We start from the raw sequence: 20081 nt of genomic DNA on the forward strand, positions 1-20081 counted from the left end.
AGGAGACAGTATGTATTCTACATTATATATCTGACACACACATTTATATATGCATATTTTTCCTGTAGACAACTCCTCAGATGTTTTCAGATGCATCTAATTTCAGGCAATGTGATCAGACTGGGATTCAGATTCCCATTGTGGTCTGGTCAGTCAGTTGTGGGGTTATGGGATTGTTTTGATGCAGAATTATAATCATAAATTATAATCATAGCTGGAGGAAGAGCTGTGTTATGTTGTCATAGCACCACTGCAAACTGCCTTATATCAGAATGAAGAAGAGAAGAGAGTTCTGGTTCACCAGAACCAGCATACACATACTCTATGAACTATCATGACAGAAGATTGAACTTAACATGCATAGGGATAAGTGGAACACATTAATTTGGGGGCTATTTGTAGGACTTATTCTAAAATTGACAGAATAATTAATTATAGCTTTAATCAACATTTATTCATTTTGAGTTATGGCTATATATAGTCAAAATAGACTTATTTAAGTGTTACATCAATTGTTCCAAAATATCAGATGGGAAACTCTTGAAAAGCAAAAACAAAAGTAAGTCATTGTTGACTAAGACCATTGGTTGTTTTACGGTCATATAGACACAGGCTGGAATCAACAGGTCACAGACCTTAAACTCAGTTGTTTTGGGAGTTAAGCAGGTAAGTACATGAAGCAGGTTAAGTTTGACTCAACCTTACCCAAATGGAGACACTACTCAGTTCAGGAAATCATAGCTATGTACAGAAATTTGAGCCTAGTGTGGCCAAGTCTTCTGATTTTCAAAGGTAAAGCCTATGCTTTATATATGAAGCCCTCTTACCCATTTATGCTACATGGCTTCTACCCATCCTTAAAATATTTGTTTAAATATTATCAGTCCTGGGAAACATTTCTTAACTCTTATGATGGGAATGAATTTTTCCACAACTACTCTCATGCTGTTAGCACGTTGTGCAAAACTCACTGATTTCTCTTCACTAACGACATAGTAATTCTATGCTAAGTGATTGTCTCCCAGATACCCAGTGAAATGCTTAGGGGTAATGACACTAACAAAACACAGTGCCTTGCCCAATATATGCCAAATACCACCTAATTAATTGAAAGAGGATTATGGAGGCAGGAGTTAAGTGGAAAGTTCTTAGGTTCTTAGTGTTGATTTGATGGTTCAGCAAATAGTGGAACCAATGAACACAGAGGGGCAGATTTTGGAAAGGTTTATCATAAGCATTCCTTATTACCTTATTAAGTGCTTTATTTTTCATTGCCCCATAGTACATTCCTTTTCCTAACTTTAAATCCAACCCCTATTCCCACCAAGCTATATCCTATTAAGCACTGCATTAGACTCAAAACTTTTAAGGGCAGGATATTGGGATACTAGTCTTTGAATACTGAGATTCTAGCTCAATGCTTAGAACCCAGCTCAATAAAAGCTCTTATTTTTTTTTAATTTTTTTTCTTTTGTTATTCATATGTGCATACAAGGCTTGGTTCATTTCTCCCCCCTGCCCCCACCCCCTCCCTTACCACCCACTCCACCCCCTCCCTCTTCCCCCCACCCCCTCAATACCCAGCATAAACTATTTTGCCCAATAAAAGCTCTTATGAAAGAACAAATGAATGAATGGGAGTATACTTATTAAACTCTTTACCATATGAGAGCTAGCCTAGAGTGATCCTGTAAGGAAGAGGCTATGATTCTGGTTCGGTAAGTAGGCAAACAGGCCACAGAGTAGCAGAAACTGGAAGTAGAAATTATTCACCTCCTCATTTCCTTATAGGCTGAGCTCAACTGAGAGGAGAACTTGACCCTCCAAAAGAAGACCATAGTTAATGTTTTTATTGGTTGTTTAATTTTATAATTAAGCTTTAGTTTTCTAGAATTTCATGCTTCATCATGCAAGTTCCAAGTCTCTGAACAAGATATAAGTCAGCTTGTGTTTCTCTACTTTAACTGCCTTATTGGGAGGTAGAACTGACAATACCTTTCACACAGTCTCTCGTATGGACGGAATATCAGAACCATTATATGTGTGTGTTCTAATGGGATGAAGTGGCTGTGATATTTTGTCTCAGAATTGAGTTAATGAAACATAGATGTTTTCCTCCGAGCAAAGCAGCTTGCTTATGTGTAGCTGACTATACTCAGTTCTTAGTATGAATCATAAACAGATATTTCTCAAGCCACATCACCCCTATTATGGAAAACATCATTGGATTTTTAGTTTTGGGTGGGGAAAGAAAAAGTAGCCTGCAGCCACAGAGTATAACAAAATGTCGTTGTCAATTTATGTGCTTGGGTGATGGGTTAGTATTACTCACTGCTACAAAGAGTCATAATTACATTATAATATTATCCCTTTTGTGCCCTAAAACAGAATCTTACAAGTAAAGAAAGGGTGACTTAATGTTTTGCTATATTCAATCTGTCTGGATTTTCATGGTTTTTAAGTACCAGTAAGAAGAATTTAATTAATGGATAATAATAAAATAATAATATTGCAGCAGTAATTGTAACAATAGAGATTGAGTTCTGTTTCTTTCTGGTTTGCTATACATACAAATGTGTTTCAGTGAGTCTCCTTTTGCAAAATGAATGTCAACATCTATAGATCATCACAGAGTTCTAATCTGGGTCACATTTTGGGAATAATCTTGTAGAGTTGAATTTACACAGTCTTCAACATAGGACAAAACTGGGCTGTTAACAATAATCCAAGGAAGAGAGTGGGAAATTAATAAATACTTATATCATTGAATAAAATTCCATATTTTCTCTTTGTTTTTAATTTTTTATATCATTTTCTAATCTGAGATCACCTTTATTTATTCTTCTACTGGTCTTGTGTATGTAGTAGAGTTAAAGTCAGTCTTCTTTTATTAAACAACAAAAACATTAAGTAACATGGGCTAGGCCACTCACGCAGTTACTGGTATAATCCAGAGGAGGACTTTAAATTGACATCCAGACACACAGATGGCGATGGATGATGTTGAAAGTTACAAGCACAGACGAATAAATCCTTTTAAATAGCACTTTTCCAGCTGGAGTGGCTCAGAGACATTGTCATCTGACCACCAATGGATGGAAATATGGCCCAGAGGCCCCCAGTATGAAAATCAAAGCCCTATGTTAGTCCATGTGGTGATGAGTGTGTCAACATTCTAACAAAGGCTGCTTACAAAAGCAACCTTAGGTTGCTCATGAGGTCATTCTCTAGAAGACTGAGTATCATTACAAAGGAGAAAAAAATGGAGGAGAACTTCTTTTACTCCACCTCTGTCCTGGTGTAAACACCTGTCCGGGTCACCTCATCTATTTGAGGAATTGTCATGAGTGCACTCCCTCATTGAGGCCACATTAAGTTATGTTACAGTCCTGCTGGCTTTCCATGTGTTCTTCATTGACCACTGTTAAGTAAATAAATCACCATTGTTCCTGAGACTTTGTTGTATTCCCTACTACAAAAGCCACCTCAGGGGCAAATTCTTACTGTTACACAGAATATCTGCTCTTTTAACTTTTGATGTAAGGCTCATATTTGAAACTGCTATTCATTTTCATAATCCATGTCATCTCTCTTCTAATAAGTTGTTACTTGACTTCAATTCCCCTGATCCACCAGATAGACTACTGTCTCTTGAATATGGCTCCCAGAGCCTCCCAAAGTGGATTTCATCAATGCTATGTAGCCTGTTGTTCTAGTCAAAAGAGTTCCAGTGTGAACTGTAAATTGGATGAAAAGCTGCTTCGTGTGAGCTGCTAAGAGAGGGAAGTCTGTTTTTATGTACATAAATTGCAAGCTCAGCATAGCTTAAAGATAATAATGACTTTCTCCCACAGCCTCCTGGGTTAGCATAGGTACTTTTTAAATTCTATTTACTTACCTGATAATCTTTTTTTGAACTTTTAAGGTCAGGTTTTGAGCTTAGCATATGGCCTCCTAACTAAATCAGAATTCTTCAAGCTGAGATTTGAGAAATTCTGAGCCACCTAAGGACCATTTTTGCAGAATCTGAGAATTCTTTAAAATAGTTTTTAAACTTTGTGTTCATAGTTTAATAATTTGAAAAATCAATTCAAGCATGTAGTGAGCATTCATTTGATTGATTGGCACATCTATTTCTATTCTTTCTTACAACCATATCATGGATTTCCTTTAGAAAATACCTTTCTTTTTTCTAGGCACAAAGCATGATTGAGATCAACCCTATCCATGGATCCTGGCATAAGCTGCAATTGTGATCAATGTCTATCAGTCGATTGGCCTCAGGGATGAAGTTGTAACCCAGTCATGAACTATGAGGAGTGATTTCCAGAGATTCTTTTAGTTATGACCCAATTTAAGCTAGGTTTTCTTCTATTTTCAACTAACATAAATCCTGACAGGTACATAGATGATTGGGATGAATTTAGTGCCTGTGTTTGTGCTTATGTTTCCAGTATTTTTCTTGCCAAATAGTACTAATTTAATAATTTCAAGTTAATAAGAAAATAATAGAGGCTGATTTAATATGTAAATGATGCACATTTAATAAATGAGGGCTTTTCAGTAATCCAATAGAGAGAAGTGAGTCATCCAGTGACATCTACTATTTTAAGCCTGCAGAACTTGAAAAGACTGTAACATAGTCATGGCTCAGATTGCAGCAACGATTAGTGTGCTGCTCAGCAACACACTGCCATCCATCACATTGAATTAAGATTGCTAATTAAAACCTTATTGGCTTGAAGTTTTGTTTGCATTTAATTTTAACACTTTTTAGTTATTTGAGAACTATATGCATAAAGGTTTCTATATCTGTAAGTTTAAAGTTCTACAGATTTGAGTGACATTAAAATAAAATTCACACCAGGGGCCCCAGGGAAAATAAATTTTTTCATTATAGAGAATCTGTTCATTTTCTGAGTTTTAGAAGCATTGCCATAAATGGTAAAAGATACATTTATGTTCAAAAAGACAGACTACGGAATTGGATAAACATCCTCCTGTCTGGAACATTACCGAATTATACCAAACTATATAAAGAATCTACCTCTAAAATTCTAGTCTTAAAAAGGAGTTTCTCTCTTCTAAGGAGACTAAATGTTTTGCAAGCATAACTGCTCTCATTTTCAGCTCACCCATGTGTGAGCTCATTCAACAAGTTCCTGGAACAGATGTGTAAAGGAGCTGAGCTCAGCAAGTTCAGTTGCACTGGTGGCAGGAACTGATCGTGTAGCCCCAATCTCTTTTGCAAAACTTACTTCTGGAGAAAAGCCAAGCACCAGCAAGGATTGGTGAAGGAGAAGTGGGTTTGTGTAATGCAGTGAGGTCTGAGGGTGACTATTTCTTTTTCTGTAAGGACTTGATTCTTACTAGGTGGTCCTCAAGGTCTACTGCAGCTTGGAAGTCATGAGTTGTCCCATGAAACAGGTTAGCTTTGATTTCCTGTTGCTTGCATGTTGTCACAAGGGAACAACCTTTTTCTAGAAGGAGTCTCTGGGTATGCACATCAGTGGCAGGCTGCGTTTACTTATTGCAAGAATAAATTCAGGTCACTTCAGGTCAGCTCAACAAACACTTTCCAAGTTCCTATGGCATGACCAGCATTGTGCTGTACGTTTGAGGAAGACAAGAGGAGACTAAAGTGTGATCTATTCCTTTAAAAAGTTTCTGTTACAGGGAGAAATATTTCAAAGCAATGGGGTAATCCAATGACAGATAATCACAGAATACTATTGAAACCCATTTGCCTACTGACTATTCCTTAGAGGAAAAAGGAGGTGAAAGTAACACACACACACACACACACACACACACAATTGCTTAACTAAATATTTTGGCCAGTTGTAAACAACTGGTACCACTGGCATCTCCTTAGATAGATTATCCTTAGGTAATGATAAATGAAAGACAGAATAAAAGCAATTCAACTGTGCTACATAATACATGGGGATGACTGATAATTTCTATTCCCTGCTTTAAAGTTGTCAGCAACATATTTGTCCAGTTTAACTTTGCTGTTCAAGAACCCCTGTTTTGCAAGCAAGTTGTTGGTGAGACAACTATAGCTTTTATTTCCACACCTGTGTGCAGTGAAAAGTCCTCTTTCTTGCCAACTAGACTGTAGCCCCATGTTCCCTCATGATGCCCTGGCAGGTTGAGGCCACACTTTGCTGTGAATATTCATCAGACTTCAGCCTCCCTTGCTCACTAATTCTGGGTAAATTTAAGCTGCTGTTCCTTCAAGTGCTGAAACCTTCAGACATAACAGAAATAAAATGGGAAGGAGGTGGTTTCTTTGTTGGAACCATTTGGACTAGAGAAGGGTTGGGGTAGGAGTATGGATACATGGTTGTTGAAGAAAGGAAGAGGAGACTGCAGCCTTCAGAGCATCATACTTTTCCCCTGGAGCATCATAAAGAGAGTGTTGTAGTTTCAGAGCTGAATTTTTCACCGTTTTGCTTGGCTTTGTAATTTGGGCCAATATGTCTGGGCTGTCAAAAAAAAAAAACCCACATCCTTTTCATTTAAAGTCTTTCCATTTTTACCTTTCACTTGCTCACCAGCCAAAGCCCTTCTTGTGCTAATTCTATCAATTCCTTCCATTTCTTATTTGGAGAAAAGCACCTTGAAAGTTACTCCATATAATATGGGTAGCATGTGTTTGAGGAGACTGTTCTATAAAGTTGAAAATTTCGGATGCATAAGCAAAGGATATTTTTCTTTAAATTTTTTTTGGATCTTATCTAATAGTACATTAAAAATTGTCTGGGTACTAAATTCATCATGAAGTCCAAAAATATACATTCAATCTAATAAAGATATAATTATGCTGAGAAATAATGAGGACTAAAGATCCCACTGGAGTGTTCACTGTTTCAACTCACTTGCTTGACACATTCTTAGTACTGGCATAAAAAATCATGAGGAACACTGTGCACATATTTCTCTTTGGAAGAAAATGATAGCATTATGGTGTGTGTGAGTTTTTGTGTGTGTAAGTGTGAGTATGTGTTTACATAGGTTTTGCTTATGTTTGTACAGTCATTGGAAAGAGCTCACAAATACTACACACTTTAAAGAAGTCACAGAAAAGCAGATAATTTGCTCTGGCTAAATTATTCATCTATCATCCACCATTTATTAAATTCACTGTTGGAGATTCAGGGCAGTACAGTCTAAGGCAGTCACTGCCTTCTTTGCTTAATGTTCTTAGTTCAAAGTTTTGAAAATATAATTATTAATAGATATTTTATAAAAATTAAGGGAGGGAGAAGATGTAGAGAAAGCCCACAGTCAGGGTTAGGAAAACAATGTTTACTAATGCCGTTCTAGGCAAGATACAGTCATTAATTGGAGGCACTGAGAGATTTTTTAATAAAATAAGTGTTAACTTTATTTAGCCTAGAGATTTTAGTTTCTAATGGGCCAGAGATACCTTCTTTCTTCCCTCCAGATATCTATACTTTGTGTGGAATAACCAACCGAAAAAGTTAGTTATACGGGTAGCTTTTATTGTCTGTGTGGTTAACTGATGAGTTATGTTGACACCAGCTCTCACAAAGCAAAATTTGCAAAATTTGATATACTTGTGATAAAATGATTGGTCCTCTACGGCAAGATTGCTGTGTCAAAGATTTGATCAGGAGGAGTCCAGCATCCTGCCTCAGGATGGAATGGCAGCTTGTGCCCCAAGACTAGCTGAAACACTCACTGACTCCTTCTCCTTCACTGTCAGGTCTAAGGACATACCTGTCACAGAAACCATAGACGTCATCCCTCTTCTTGCTTATTCAACTGCAAGAGCAATAGTAACTCAGATGTGGAATGTATCCTACTCATTTTGTTCTTTAAGTAGGTACATGGTGGGATTCTGACCTCTTCTCTCCATTCTCACCCTGCTTTTAGAATATTTATATCAAGACACAGGACAGGAAACAAAAGTTGTGCAGAGACTTATATATTCTAGAGAATAATTCCTCTTTTATCTGCATATTCTTTAAAAGGATTGTCATATGCATTATCTTATTTGAGCCCAAGTTCATACTTGAGAGATATTCAGGTGAAAAAACCACCAATAGAAAGATTAGATGGTTCAGAAAATGAGGAACAACTAAAGTTAAGACACCATGACCTCAAGTTGGGTCTTTTCTATGAGACTAGTTTCTCAAAGTGTGTAGATTTTAGGGAGGGCATGAACATGGCATTGAGTGCCATTGAGTCACAAGGTGAGACTGCTGGAACATTTTGGTTTCTTTTTTAAAACTTCCAAATACCTAAAGAGGGAAGTCTCTGGTCTTAGTCCTTAAGATCTCCCTACCATTGGCATGTCTCTACTTTCAACAAATAAAAGATGGGACACAGATTACAATAGATTAATTTCATTTCACAGTTACCTCCTATTTATGGTAATGTAAAAATTAAATATTCTTATTAAAATATTTATTTCATAAACCAAATAATATATACAAATGGTATAATATTTTAAAAGTACAAAAAGGCTTATCTTTATATTTTAGCCACCAAAATTTTCTACAGAAACAACTATGTTCAATAGTTTCTTAGTAGTATTCTGGGGATATGTTATGTTCATAGATAAGTATGTGTATATGTGTATTTATACATGGCCCTTTATTTTTAAAAATTTAAAAGGTAATATTTTTGTTGTATTTCTCTGTATCTAGCTTTTTTTCTATTAAATACACATCTTGGGGCTCCAGATATGACAAGAGTTTTGAAGCTGACTCATGGAAGGCTGGTAACTGATTATACCACACTGTCTGTCTCCTATTCCCTACAAGTGAGAACAAGTGATGCTGCTGAAAATGTTGCTCCAAAAATGAAGGAAAATGAGGTTCAGTTGTATGACTTTTTCCTCCACATTTTTACCCTTTGGCTCTTTGTGTTGCGTTTTCCCCTCTACTTTTCTGGAAGCAGAGGAAGGAATAGGCTTTCTTTTATACAGAGAAGAGCTCTGCAAGGAGGGAACAGTGTTAATGAACTTTCTCATCCCCTAATGGTTTAGAGGAGCCTGAAGCATGCATCAAACTAACAAAAGGGGGAAATGGTTTTTCCTAATGACTTTCTCTCTGGAAAGCAAAGGTAGATTTAACAAAAAGATGCCAATAGTCTGATTTGCTGAGGTCCATGAAAACCAGTCCACAAATTGCAGCCACTTGGGAAAATCTTTTATTCAAGTCATAAGCTGTCAACCAGACACAGCCTTTGCATTTACCTGCCTTTGTCCTTATCTAATTCATAGGCTTTCTTTTTTTTCCTCATTGCTAAGTTTTCACTGAAAATATATTTGGCCAGGATATGAAGATATTTTTATATCAACTCAGTGGTAATTTCTATGAACTTGAGCCTCTAATGGTTATGTTTTCAAAAATATCCATTATAAAATGACAGGTGCTGCTAAGATAAAAAATAAATTAATGTTATTATGAAGAAAATCAAGCTTAGAACGTGGAGTGTAGTTCAGTGGCAGAGTGTGTGCTTAGCTATTTGAAATTTGGGGTTCAATCCTTAGCAACAAACAAACAACAACAAATATTAACTGTGGTCTGGGCTGATGGTGAGTTAAATATTCTTGTGAAGCAGAGGAAAATTGTTTACCTGTCCCAGATGACGTTACAGATCGTAGCTCGTCTCCTATAGAGCATTAGCAAGTTTTGCCTCCACTATTAAAGGTTAATAACAGGTGGTCAAATCACAGAACTCCCCACCATTGGGAAGAAAAACCCAAGGAAGAGCACACGTGATTAATTAATTGTTAAGCATCCTCCTGAAAGTTACATAATGCTCTACTAATTCCAACAGTAGTCCTGAGAGAGTGATGTGGTAGTAATGATGTTGGTTGCTCTTATTATCACCTCAATTTTATATAGATTAGGAAGTTAGGGCTCAGAGAAGTTTTTACGGTTACCATATTCACATAGTTCAATGACAAATACTAACTCAAACCAGGGTCCTTTGATTCTAATCATGAGTTAGCAGCCTTTCTGTGAGTGGATGATCATGCTTCTTTTTTTTTTTTTTTAAAGACAAGATCCCAAAATGTAGCTCAAGTTGGCCTTGAACTCAGTCTTCCTGCCTCAGCCTCCCAAGTGCTGGGATAACAGGTATGTGCCATCACACCTAGCAAACTCATACTTCTGAAATCTCCTGCTAAATCCCACTAATACCTACTAGCACCTGTATACTTTAATATTATGATCCCACATGAAAAACTTAGGTGTAGAGTAATTGTATGTAAATCATGGTATGAGTTTTATTTATTAAAAATATCTGACACATGGTGTATATATACTGAATTATCATATTGTATCCCATAAATATGGGCAACAATTTTGCATCAATTAAAAAAAATCTCAAATGGTAGCACACTGGCCACACCACTGTACTCACTGTTTTTGCCAATTAACCATGTTTCTTGGGGTCTGGATATGGCAAACATCATTCATCCACTGTATGAATGACTGACATTCAAAGAAGTCACATTTATTGAAATGTTCAGAAGATGATTCTTGATTTCCTGTGCACTGTACTTAACAAGGAATGATCACGAGCACTGCAAGAAACACTGTCCCAGGAGATTCTGGACTGTTAAAGGCTTGATCCCATTGCTTGGTCCTCAGATATGAAACTTGGGAAGGGGTAGGCAGAACTTTCATTTATGTTCAGCTGTTGGAACTGAGTCAGCTGTGTGCAGAGAAAGGATTACAATGCTGCAAGGTCACGTGCTATAAGAAAATGCCAGAGCACAGTGGTGAGAAGTGCTGTTATTCCCCCCATGGAGAATATTCCTAAACTGGGAACGTAAAGATGCCTGCCATGTGAGCAGTACTAGGGAACTAATTCCAGCTGTTAGCCATGTCCTCCTCTGCCAAAGCCATTCCCCAAAGGTAGTGTTGGCTCCAGGAATTCTAGTGCTGAAACAGTTATGATGTACGCTGTCTGGCCATTGCTTCTGGGACAGACAAATAAATGTGTTCCTATTATCAAGTCTCCTCTCCTGTGAGCACACGTTTACCTTGATTGCTGCTCTTCATGGACAAGGACATTTGACCCTGGCCACTCAACTCTTTGCCTGACTATACTCTCCTAAGCACATTAAAGTGCAGCAAAATACAAAGGCATTTATCCAAGATATTTGAGGCTCATTTAAGGGCCAGAAAAATGCCGTCATGTTTGTTTTCTGGAATCAGGGTTAAGGGACAGGATTAAGGGAAAGATTTTCCCTGCTTCAAATCAAGTTTACTGGAAATGAAGCAATCATACTTCACTCAAAATGCTGTTTTTCCATCTCTCTGAGACATCGTAATTTGGCATGCTATAATGACTCTTCGATTGTCTCACCTTTGAATGTCATGTGCCTATTTTATTTGTATTCCAGATGCAGTATTGCAGAAAGAGCACAAAAACTACCAATTTGGGCAGGCAAGTTGGCTTGGATCTCTTTGGTTGTGAGTAGCTAACACTGGCAAAGTATGCTTATTAAATCCAGGATAAGTGTATACCACTTACCCTGCAGTCTGAAGCCTGCATCCTTGCAAATGTTGGGTCATTTTAATAATTCTCTAGAAATGAGAACAAGCTTGGAGCTGTAAATACTTTAAAAAACAAACCACCAATGCATCATGAGAATGTTAGTCCATGTGAATTACACCAAATTCAGATGGTAAGGAGATGAAACTAGAAAAGTAGTGTAAGTCATGGTATCGTTGGCTCCTCACACACCCCCATGAGACCAAAACGTATCTCACGCTCAACCTAAAGAACACGTATGGCTGAATCAGTCAGCTCTCGCTTGGTGAATGACCTTCAGTATTTCTTGAACACATGCGATTCATCACTGCTTCTTGGCTTTGCACATGTGTTCCCTCTTCTTGAAATCCTTCCCCTCCTATTTCATTTATTGAAATCTTTCTTTGGAAGAAACTTATTTATTCCCTAGCACTTTCTTTTCTTTTTTTTTTTGTCATGGTGGAGATTGAACTCACGGCCTTGTGTGCCAGGCCAGTGCTCTATCACTTGAGCTATGACTCTAGCTCGCTGGTTTTTATTTTGTTTTTCAGGCACAGCCTTACTAGTAACTTTGCCCAGACTGGACTTGAACCTGTGATCCTCCTGCTTCTGCCTCTCAAGTGGCTGGGATTATAGGCATGTACAGCCACGTCCGGTTCTTGGTACCCTTTTATTTATTTTCTGTAAGTGTTGAATGCTGAGATGGAGAGGTGTCTACCCAGAATGAACACTCAGTTTTTCAGCTTGTCTTCGGTATCAGTGTTACTGGGTTTTGCCTGTGTGACAGAAGTACAAGTGTCAGACAGCAGCAACTGTGAATCTCCTCTGGCATTTTTTGCTCTTTCCCTACTGCATGGCTGACTGGCATGGGGACAAGATGGCTGCAGCTGGCGGAACTACCCCAAAGCTCAACATGGCACTGAGTACGGAGCTCAGATGTGGAGAAGCCATACAACGGAAGGAGCCTGGGTCTCTGATACTGTAGAAAGCCAACTCAGCAATGGAGTCCCTGCCTCTTGGCTCATACTGCAGAGAAAAATTTCTAACTCATCTGAATTACTGCTATGTTGGGGTTCTTTCACTCACGGTAAACTGAACTCTAGCAACTCCACTGCCTCGGGTCAGACAACTCTCTTTAATGCTGGCAACATGGACAAGAGCATGGAGCTCTGCCTGAAAGCCATCCATTGCTCACTTCCCCTAACAACAGTCTGTTTGGTCCTCTCTCTTTCCTCACAGGGTCTTCAAAGCCTCTTCTCTCAGGTTCCCTTCCAGTCTGAATTCTTATTTTCATAGCTGGACATCATCACGTTTAAGGAACTTTCTAGAATACCATCATTTTTACTTTAAAACATGGCTACCAAGAGGCCCCATCTCTAAACTCACTTGAATTTGTGCCTCTAACATTCTGGAGAATGTTGTAAGCTCGTGTTCCCTAAGGAACTGGCTCACAAACTATATCCCTACCATGATGCCAGGTTTCCTGGTGCTAGGATTTTTGGAGCCCCTCTGATGCTCTCCAGTGCTCTCTTTCTCACTCCCTGTGACTTCTAGGGTCCACACTAGGGCCAGGGGCACACCTGTCCCCTTCTCCTGCATCTCTGAGCCCTGGCAGTGCCAACAATCAGTTTACGACATCCTTTAGATATGATCCCAGGCTGTGGGATTCAGGCACAGTTCACGCCCCACAGGCCTTCCCAGTGCAGAAATTAAAACCTGGTCAGTCCTGGTCTTTCTATAAAGTCAAAGTTTCACCTGAGTCTGTCACAGTGAATTTTTATTTTTTCTGTTTTGATGGATTAAAATAGTAGTTACTTCTCTAGAAAATGTACAGATACTGAAATATTTTTAAAAAGAAAATTGGCCTGTCACAATCTCTTGATCTAGAGTGAAGTATATCTAACAGTTTCTTTTTTGTGTTACTTGTGCATGATCAGTTTTACAATAGTAATATAACTTTTATGCAATTTTGCATCTATGTATCTATGTATCTATCTATCTGTTTATCATCTGCTGATCTATTTAACCACCTACCATCTTTTTGGCTGCAAGGTACTATTTTGTGGATATTCTTTCTAGATTTGAGCATTTCTTATTACTTATTTTTTTTCAATTTTACCTGGTTATAAATAACATCATGATTAATATTTATGTTTTCTTTTTTTGAGTTATTTTCTTAAGCTTGATTCTTCAAAGGGGAAGAATTTCTGATTCTTAGGAGGTTTAAGGATTCTTGATACATATTACAAATTACTCAATAAAAAGTTATAGCAATTTCTTACTGTCCTGAGAAGGATTCACCCCTTCCTGTATGCTTTGAATTTTTTTTTTTTTTGATGGTACTTGGGTTTGAACTCAGGTCCTTACACTTACTAGGCAAGTGCTCTACTACTCAAGTCACTCCTCCAGCCCTTTTTGCTTTTAGGTTATTTTTCAAATAAGGTTTCACTTTTTGCCCAGGCTGGCCTGGTATTGTGGTTTTCCTACCTATGCCTTCATGTAGCTGGAATTACAGGGATGACCCACTATATCCAATTTTGTTGTTGGGATGAGGTCATGTTAATGTTTTTCCTAGGCTGGCTTTGATCTGTTATTCTCTCAATAACTACCTCCCAGATAGCTGGGATTACATGGGTGAACCACGCACGAGCCAGAGTTTTTATCATTAAAAATCTTTACTAATGTTAAGGTTGAAAAAAATGTCTCTTTAAAATTTGAGTTTCTTTGATTACAATGGAGATTGAACACATTTTTCTTTAAATCATTGCTAATTTGTATGTTTTTCCTTATGTCTTTCTTTGCCCTTGGCCCACTTATCTTGAATCATTACATCTTCTTAAAAAATGTAAGGAAACTCTATTTGAAAAAATATTTTAACCCATTGCCTGTCATATTTGTGAAGATATTTATTCTCAGTTTTCAATTTGCCTTTTAATCTGGTTCATAATATTTTTAACTAAGTCACACAAAATGATTATGAAACCAAGCAACTTTTGGGGGCATTTTTCCATAAAATTTAACTTAAAAAAATCTTCCTCTACCCCATCTCAAAAACTAACCAATAAACGTAAGAAATTTTTCCACCTATTTGTAGTGATGCTTTTATTAAGTTCTATTAAATTCTTTACCTCATAAGGATCTGTTTTGGTTTCTTGTTCTGTCATTGATTTGTTTGTTCTTGTATCAGTGTTGCTGACTTCATTATTACAGCTCTGTAATTTTAAATGGTTTCATTCCAGAATTACTAAATACTGAGCATGTGCAGAAGCCATGCGATGGAGATATAGCAATGTAACAGATGGATATAGTTCCTGTCCTCATATTCATGGCTTCTTGTGCAGGAAATACGAGAATAATTGATTGTACAACTCAGGGAAACATGAACGATAAGAGGAAAGGCGCAGGTGCTGGGAGTGACAGGTAAGGTGATACACCAGGCCTGGAGTAGGTGAGGTTTCCTAGATGAGTGACAACTAAATTTAGTCCTGAGGCTTGTGGTAGGTTATTTTTCTGTTCAGGCCCTCAACAGTTGGAAGATGTCCCCAGCTCTGTGAAGGACAATCCTCTTTACTCAGTCTACCCACTCAAATGCTAATCTCTTTCAAAAACTCCCTGATGGATACACTGTTATGGTTTGAATACCACGATTTGTTTATCATTGCCTATTGATGAATTGACATTAGCTCTTTCTAGTTTTTGGCTAATGTGAATATATATATACTGTGAGTAATCACAAACAAATCATTCCCAGTGGGTAAATAGCCTAGTGTTAAATTGCTGGGTTATAAGTTAATTGTATGCATTTCTCTGTCCTTTTCCTCTTCCAAATTGCTTGTGGATTTTTTTTTTTATTTCTTTGTGTAATTCTGTCAGCTTTTACCATCTGCATTCTGAGTCAATGTTTTAGAGGGATGCAGGTACAGAATCACAATAAATTCCTGGTGAGTTGTTCCTTTTATCATTGAATAAAACTTTCATTGTTCTAATAATACTTTTGCTTAAAACTCTATTTTGCCCAATACTCATACTACTTTCTTTGATTAACATTTCAGCAGTATATTTTGCCATTCATGTAATTTTAAATATTTGTTTAAATTTATTTATTTATTTATTTATTTATTTTTATTGTTTTATTATTCATATGTGCATACAAGGCTTGGGTCATTTCTCCCCCCTGCCCCCACCCCCTCCCTTACCACTCACTCCGCCCCCTCCCTCTCCCCCCCACCCCCTCAATACCCAGCAGAAACTATTTTGCCCCTATCTCTAATTTTGTTGAAGAGAGACTATAAGCAATAATAGGAAGGAACAAGGGTTTTTGCTGGTTGAGATAAGGATAGCTATACAGGGAGTTGACTCACATTAATTTCCTGTGCATGTGTGTTACCTTCTAGGTTAATTCTTTTTGATCTCATCTTTTCTCTAGTTCCTGGTCCCCTTCTCCTATTGGCCTCAATTGCTTTTAAGGTATCTGCTTTAGTTTCTCTGCGTTAAGGGCTAATTTTTTAGGTGTCTTACCTATCCTCACCCCTCCCTTGTGTGCTCTCACTTTTATCATGTCCTATTTGTTTAAATTTAAACAATAACATATGACCATAATTTTAAAAAGTTAGATTGTGTGACAAATGAAAACATAAAGTCCTCTCTCTTACCAACCTCCAACTACATTTAAAATAGTTTTAGTATTACTTGCCTGTATTTTTTATAACACCATACTTAAGCTGTAATTTTTATTTTATTTTTCCAATTTGGGGCATTATCTATAGATTGTACTACACATTGGATCATCCCTCCATTATCTCATTTTCTTTCTTTGTCATGAACTTTCTGTAATTCTCTCTCTTTCTGTATCATTGTGGACTTTGGAGTCCAGACTGACTTCTTAGCAATGTCTTTTTTTTTTTCCTCCTCGTGGCTTCCTCACTCAACTCCTGAACAGTTTTCTGTTTTTCCTGGCCCATAACATGTAGTCCTCTAATTCATAGTCACTCAGCTAACCTCAGCTTCTCCAAGTAAATACAAATCCTCCTTCTTTGTTTTTTGTTTCCAAACAGCAAGTGACAATGGGGAATGAGAGTAAAAAAGCCACTGAAGGACTGCAAGCATGGGAACAATGTGTCAGGATTTCTGTGTAAATTCATCACTGGTTGTATAGTAGAAAATGAAGGGGCACCAATGGATGCAATTTTACCATAGCCAGGTCACAAGATAATGGTGCCCACTTGAAGGTAGGTGGTAGTAATGGAGATGGAGAAAATTGAACATATTCAAAATATTTTTAAAATTGGAATAACAGGGAGTGGCAATTGCGTGGTGATTAGTGAGAGGTAGAATAAGTCAAGGATGAGTCCTAGAATTCTGACTGGGTAGATGTGGTGCCCTTACTGAGAAGTACAATTCCTGAGGTCACAGGGGATGAAGACAAAGGGCAGAAAGAAGCATGAGAAAAGGGTGACGGATCCATTTTCAGGTGATAATGAATACCCAACTGTATATAAGCCATTTTTCAATTATACTTTCTAAGTGCACTAAACTTATACACACAGTGGACAATAGCAAAAGTACACTGTTTGGGCAGAAAAAGGATGAGAAGGCATGGTATCCTATCCATTTGGCCACTATGGCTGGACTTTCAGCTAAAAACCCTCTATTTTTCAAGGATCAAAATTTGAATACAATTGATTACCTTAGTTAGTTGTTCCTGCTTATTCTCTGGGACAGAATTTCACACTGAATTTTTTTTCTCATATTCTTTCTTTCCAAGTAGAAAAGATAGGTCTATTTAGCAAGCAGATGAAGTTGGAAACTGAGTGGAGCTATTCCAAAAATATTAAGATGGAAAACAAAATGTAAAAGGGTAAGGAGTTTGAAATGAAAAAAAAAAAAAAAACCCTAGAGAGAAAAATGCAATAAGCTTACTTAATGAGCCAACCAGTTTCGATAGGAAATTATTGGAAAAATAATTTTTTTGAAGGACACATTGAGATATTTTACCTCCACAGAGCACAGTGCCAAAAGGATGCTGGAAGGAAAAAAGTGCAGGCCTACTCAACAAAGAGAAAGGAGAGAGGTATGAAAAATAGGACTGTCAGGGGTCTAAATTTCTCACAGTTAGGGTGAAACAGAATCAATGATTCTTAGGTTGCACGTTCTCAAGTCACATAATCTTACAGCATTACATTTATATGTGCTGAGTTATAGCATGTGCCTTGCACCACAGGGAATGAGAGGACCAAAAAAGCGAATTTAGCATTGACCGTAGAGGCATGATTCATGTCATGATAGAAATAGGATCGTGTAACAAAATGAGCCAATTCCCCTGTTGACCCCTCATCATGAAGGAAAGATCCTAAGAACACATTTCCTTCATTCTAAATCATGTGCAAACTGAATCACACATTTACTAATAAATCCAAGACTGCTTTAGAGTCTGATAAATTTGTAAGGAGTAAGAAGCAATCTCAAAAGATAAATCTACCTAAATTTATGCTTTACACACACATTTCTTTGCCATTATAATTCATTTTAGTATTATAGTATTATTGAATCATATATTCCCTTGCCAATCCATTATATCTTGGTGAAGATGATTGCCTTTTAAAATGGAAAGATAAAGAATAAATCAATTTTTTTTCTTCTCCAGAGTTAATGCAAAATGATATGTTGACCAGGCAAGAAAACCCTAATAGAGATATTCAGATCAGATTCATTTCTAACTAATGGCCTGCTTGTTTGCAGGCTTTGAGCAGGTGATACCCCACACATTGTCAAACCCAGTTATATGCATTAAAATTATCTTTTCAAAGTCTGAGCAAACTCTGAAGCTTTTTCAGGACTCTCTTAGAGTTTTTAAGGGTTGAAAATTCTGTTTATGCTAAAAAAAAATCAGTGCTCATATCATAGAGGGAAATTGCACAACTATAATCAAACTGAGCTTCTCTCTTACTAAGCCATTCCATGGCAAAGGTGAAGATCCATTGTACCATCCAACTGTATTCTCCGTATATTAATAATCATAGGTGCCTAGCAAGCTCTTCTCAACTGTGTTCAATGGGATGAGGCAAAACATTCAGTCAGTGAAAGGATTTTTATTTGGCTTTTGTGGTATCATATAAACATATCTAAATATTGAAGACAGAAGTTACTAAAATAGTTCATTTATTTATTTGTGATGTGGCTTTGGTGACATCCTGCTCCAAGGAGATCTGTGTTGGTATAACTGTAGTTTATAATAATATTGTTTTATTATTCACATGTGCATACAAGGCTTGGGTCATTTCTCCCCCCTGCCCCCACCCCCTCCCTTACCTCCCACTCCGCCCCCTCCCTCTCCCCCCCACCCCCTCAATACCCAGCAGAAACTATTTTGCCTTTATCTCTAATTTTGTTGAAGAGAGATTATAAGCAATAATAGGAAGGAACAAGGGTTTTTGCTGGTAGAGATAAGGATAGCTATACAGGGAGTTGACTCACATTAATTTCTTGTGCGTGTGTGTTACCTTCTAGGTTAATTCTTTTTGATCTAACCTTTTCTCTAGTTCCTGGTCCCCTTTTCCTATTGGCCTCAGTTGCTTTTAAGGTATCTGTAAAGACCACAATATTAATAGCCAAACATACAGGTTCCCATCAGACACTGCTGTTTGAAAACTCCATTATACTGAAAAGGGTCAATTAATCACAATTAAAACAGGGACAATAGCCACCCCTGCCTGCTACTTCACATTCACACTGTGAAGACAGAAGAATCCAGTGTGCGTGCTTTATAAATTATAGTCAGAAACATGTTTCCTTGTTTTCCTGTTTTATTGAATTGTGACTCAATTGGTGAACTGATTCTGTGATCGAGTTGTCCATAAGATTCATTTGGCAATGACTATCTTGATCTTTTATGTTTAGTGTGAATTCAGCCAGGAAGGTTACTTGCCAGGAGGGAGGGCAAAGCTGACTTCTCCATTCATAGAGAATGGAGCAAATCCTGATGGTTGAGGCAAGTTATAGTTTGGTACTACATGTGTTAGTTTTGCAATAACAATTTAAATCCCTTCCCAAGAGATGGGAAAATTTATGTTGGACACACTTGCTGCTTCAATTTCATGTTCTAAATGGCCCTCTGGAGTCTACACAAGGAGACACCGAGACTCACAAGGCATTCTATCTGCATTCCCTGTCTTGTAATCCCTTAGTTTCCTTGTGGGGATTTTTGGAAACCCTGAGCAAAGAGATCATAATTCTGTCAACACCACACACCCCAGGAGCAGGGGTTGGGACTTGGTCCCTGGAAGCCATGCAGCGAGGCTTGCATTACAACATTGGGGTAGAGTATGTGAACTTGGTAGGCTAAGGGCTTGATGCTACAGGAGCCATTGCCTTGAAGAACTATCAGAGGCAGGCCAACTGCCTAATGCCTGGCTGCTGATGTAACTCTAGTGATGTTCTATGGATACCTCAGATCTCCAGGGAAGGAGGGAGGAAAACAACCCTGGCTAAGTCCATGGGCTCAAGCAGGGAGTGTTCTTAGCTCTCTCAGCTTGTAGGATATTAAATTATATGAGGTC

Source organism: Castor canadensis, chromosome 13 (genome assembly GCF_047511655.1).
Source record: "Castor canadensis chromosome 13, mCasCan1.hap1v2, whole genome shotgun sequence".
Taxonomy (NCBI): Eukaryota; Metazoa; Chordata; class Mammalia; order Rodentia; family Castoridae; genus Castor; species Castor canadensis.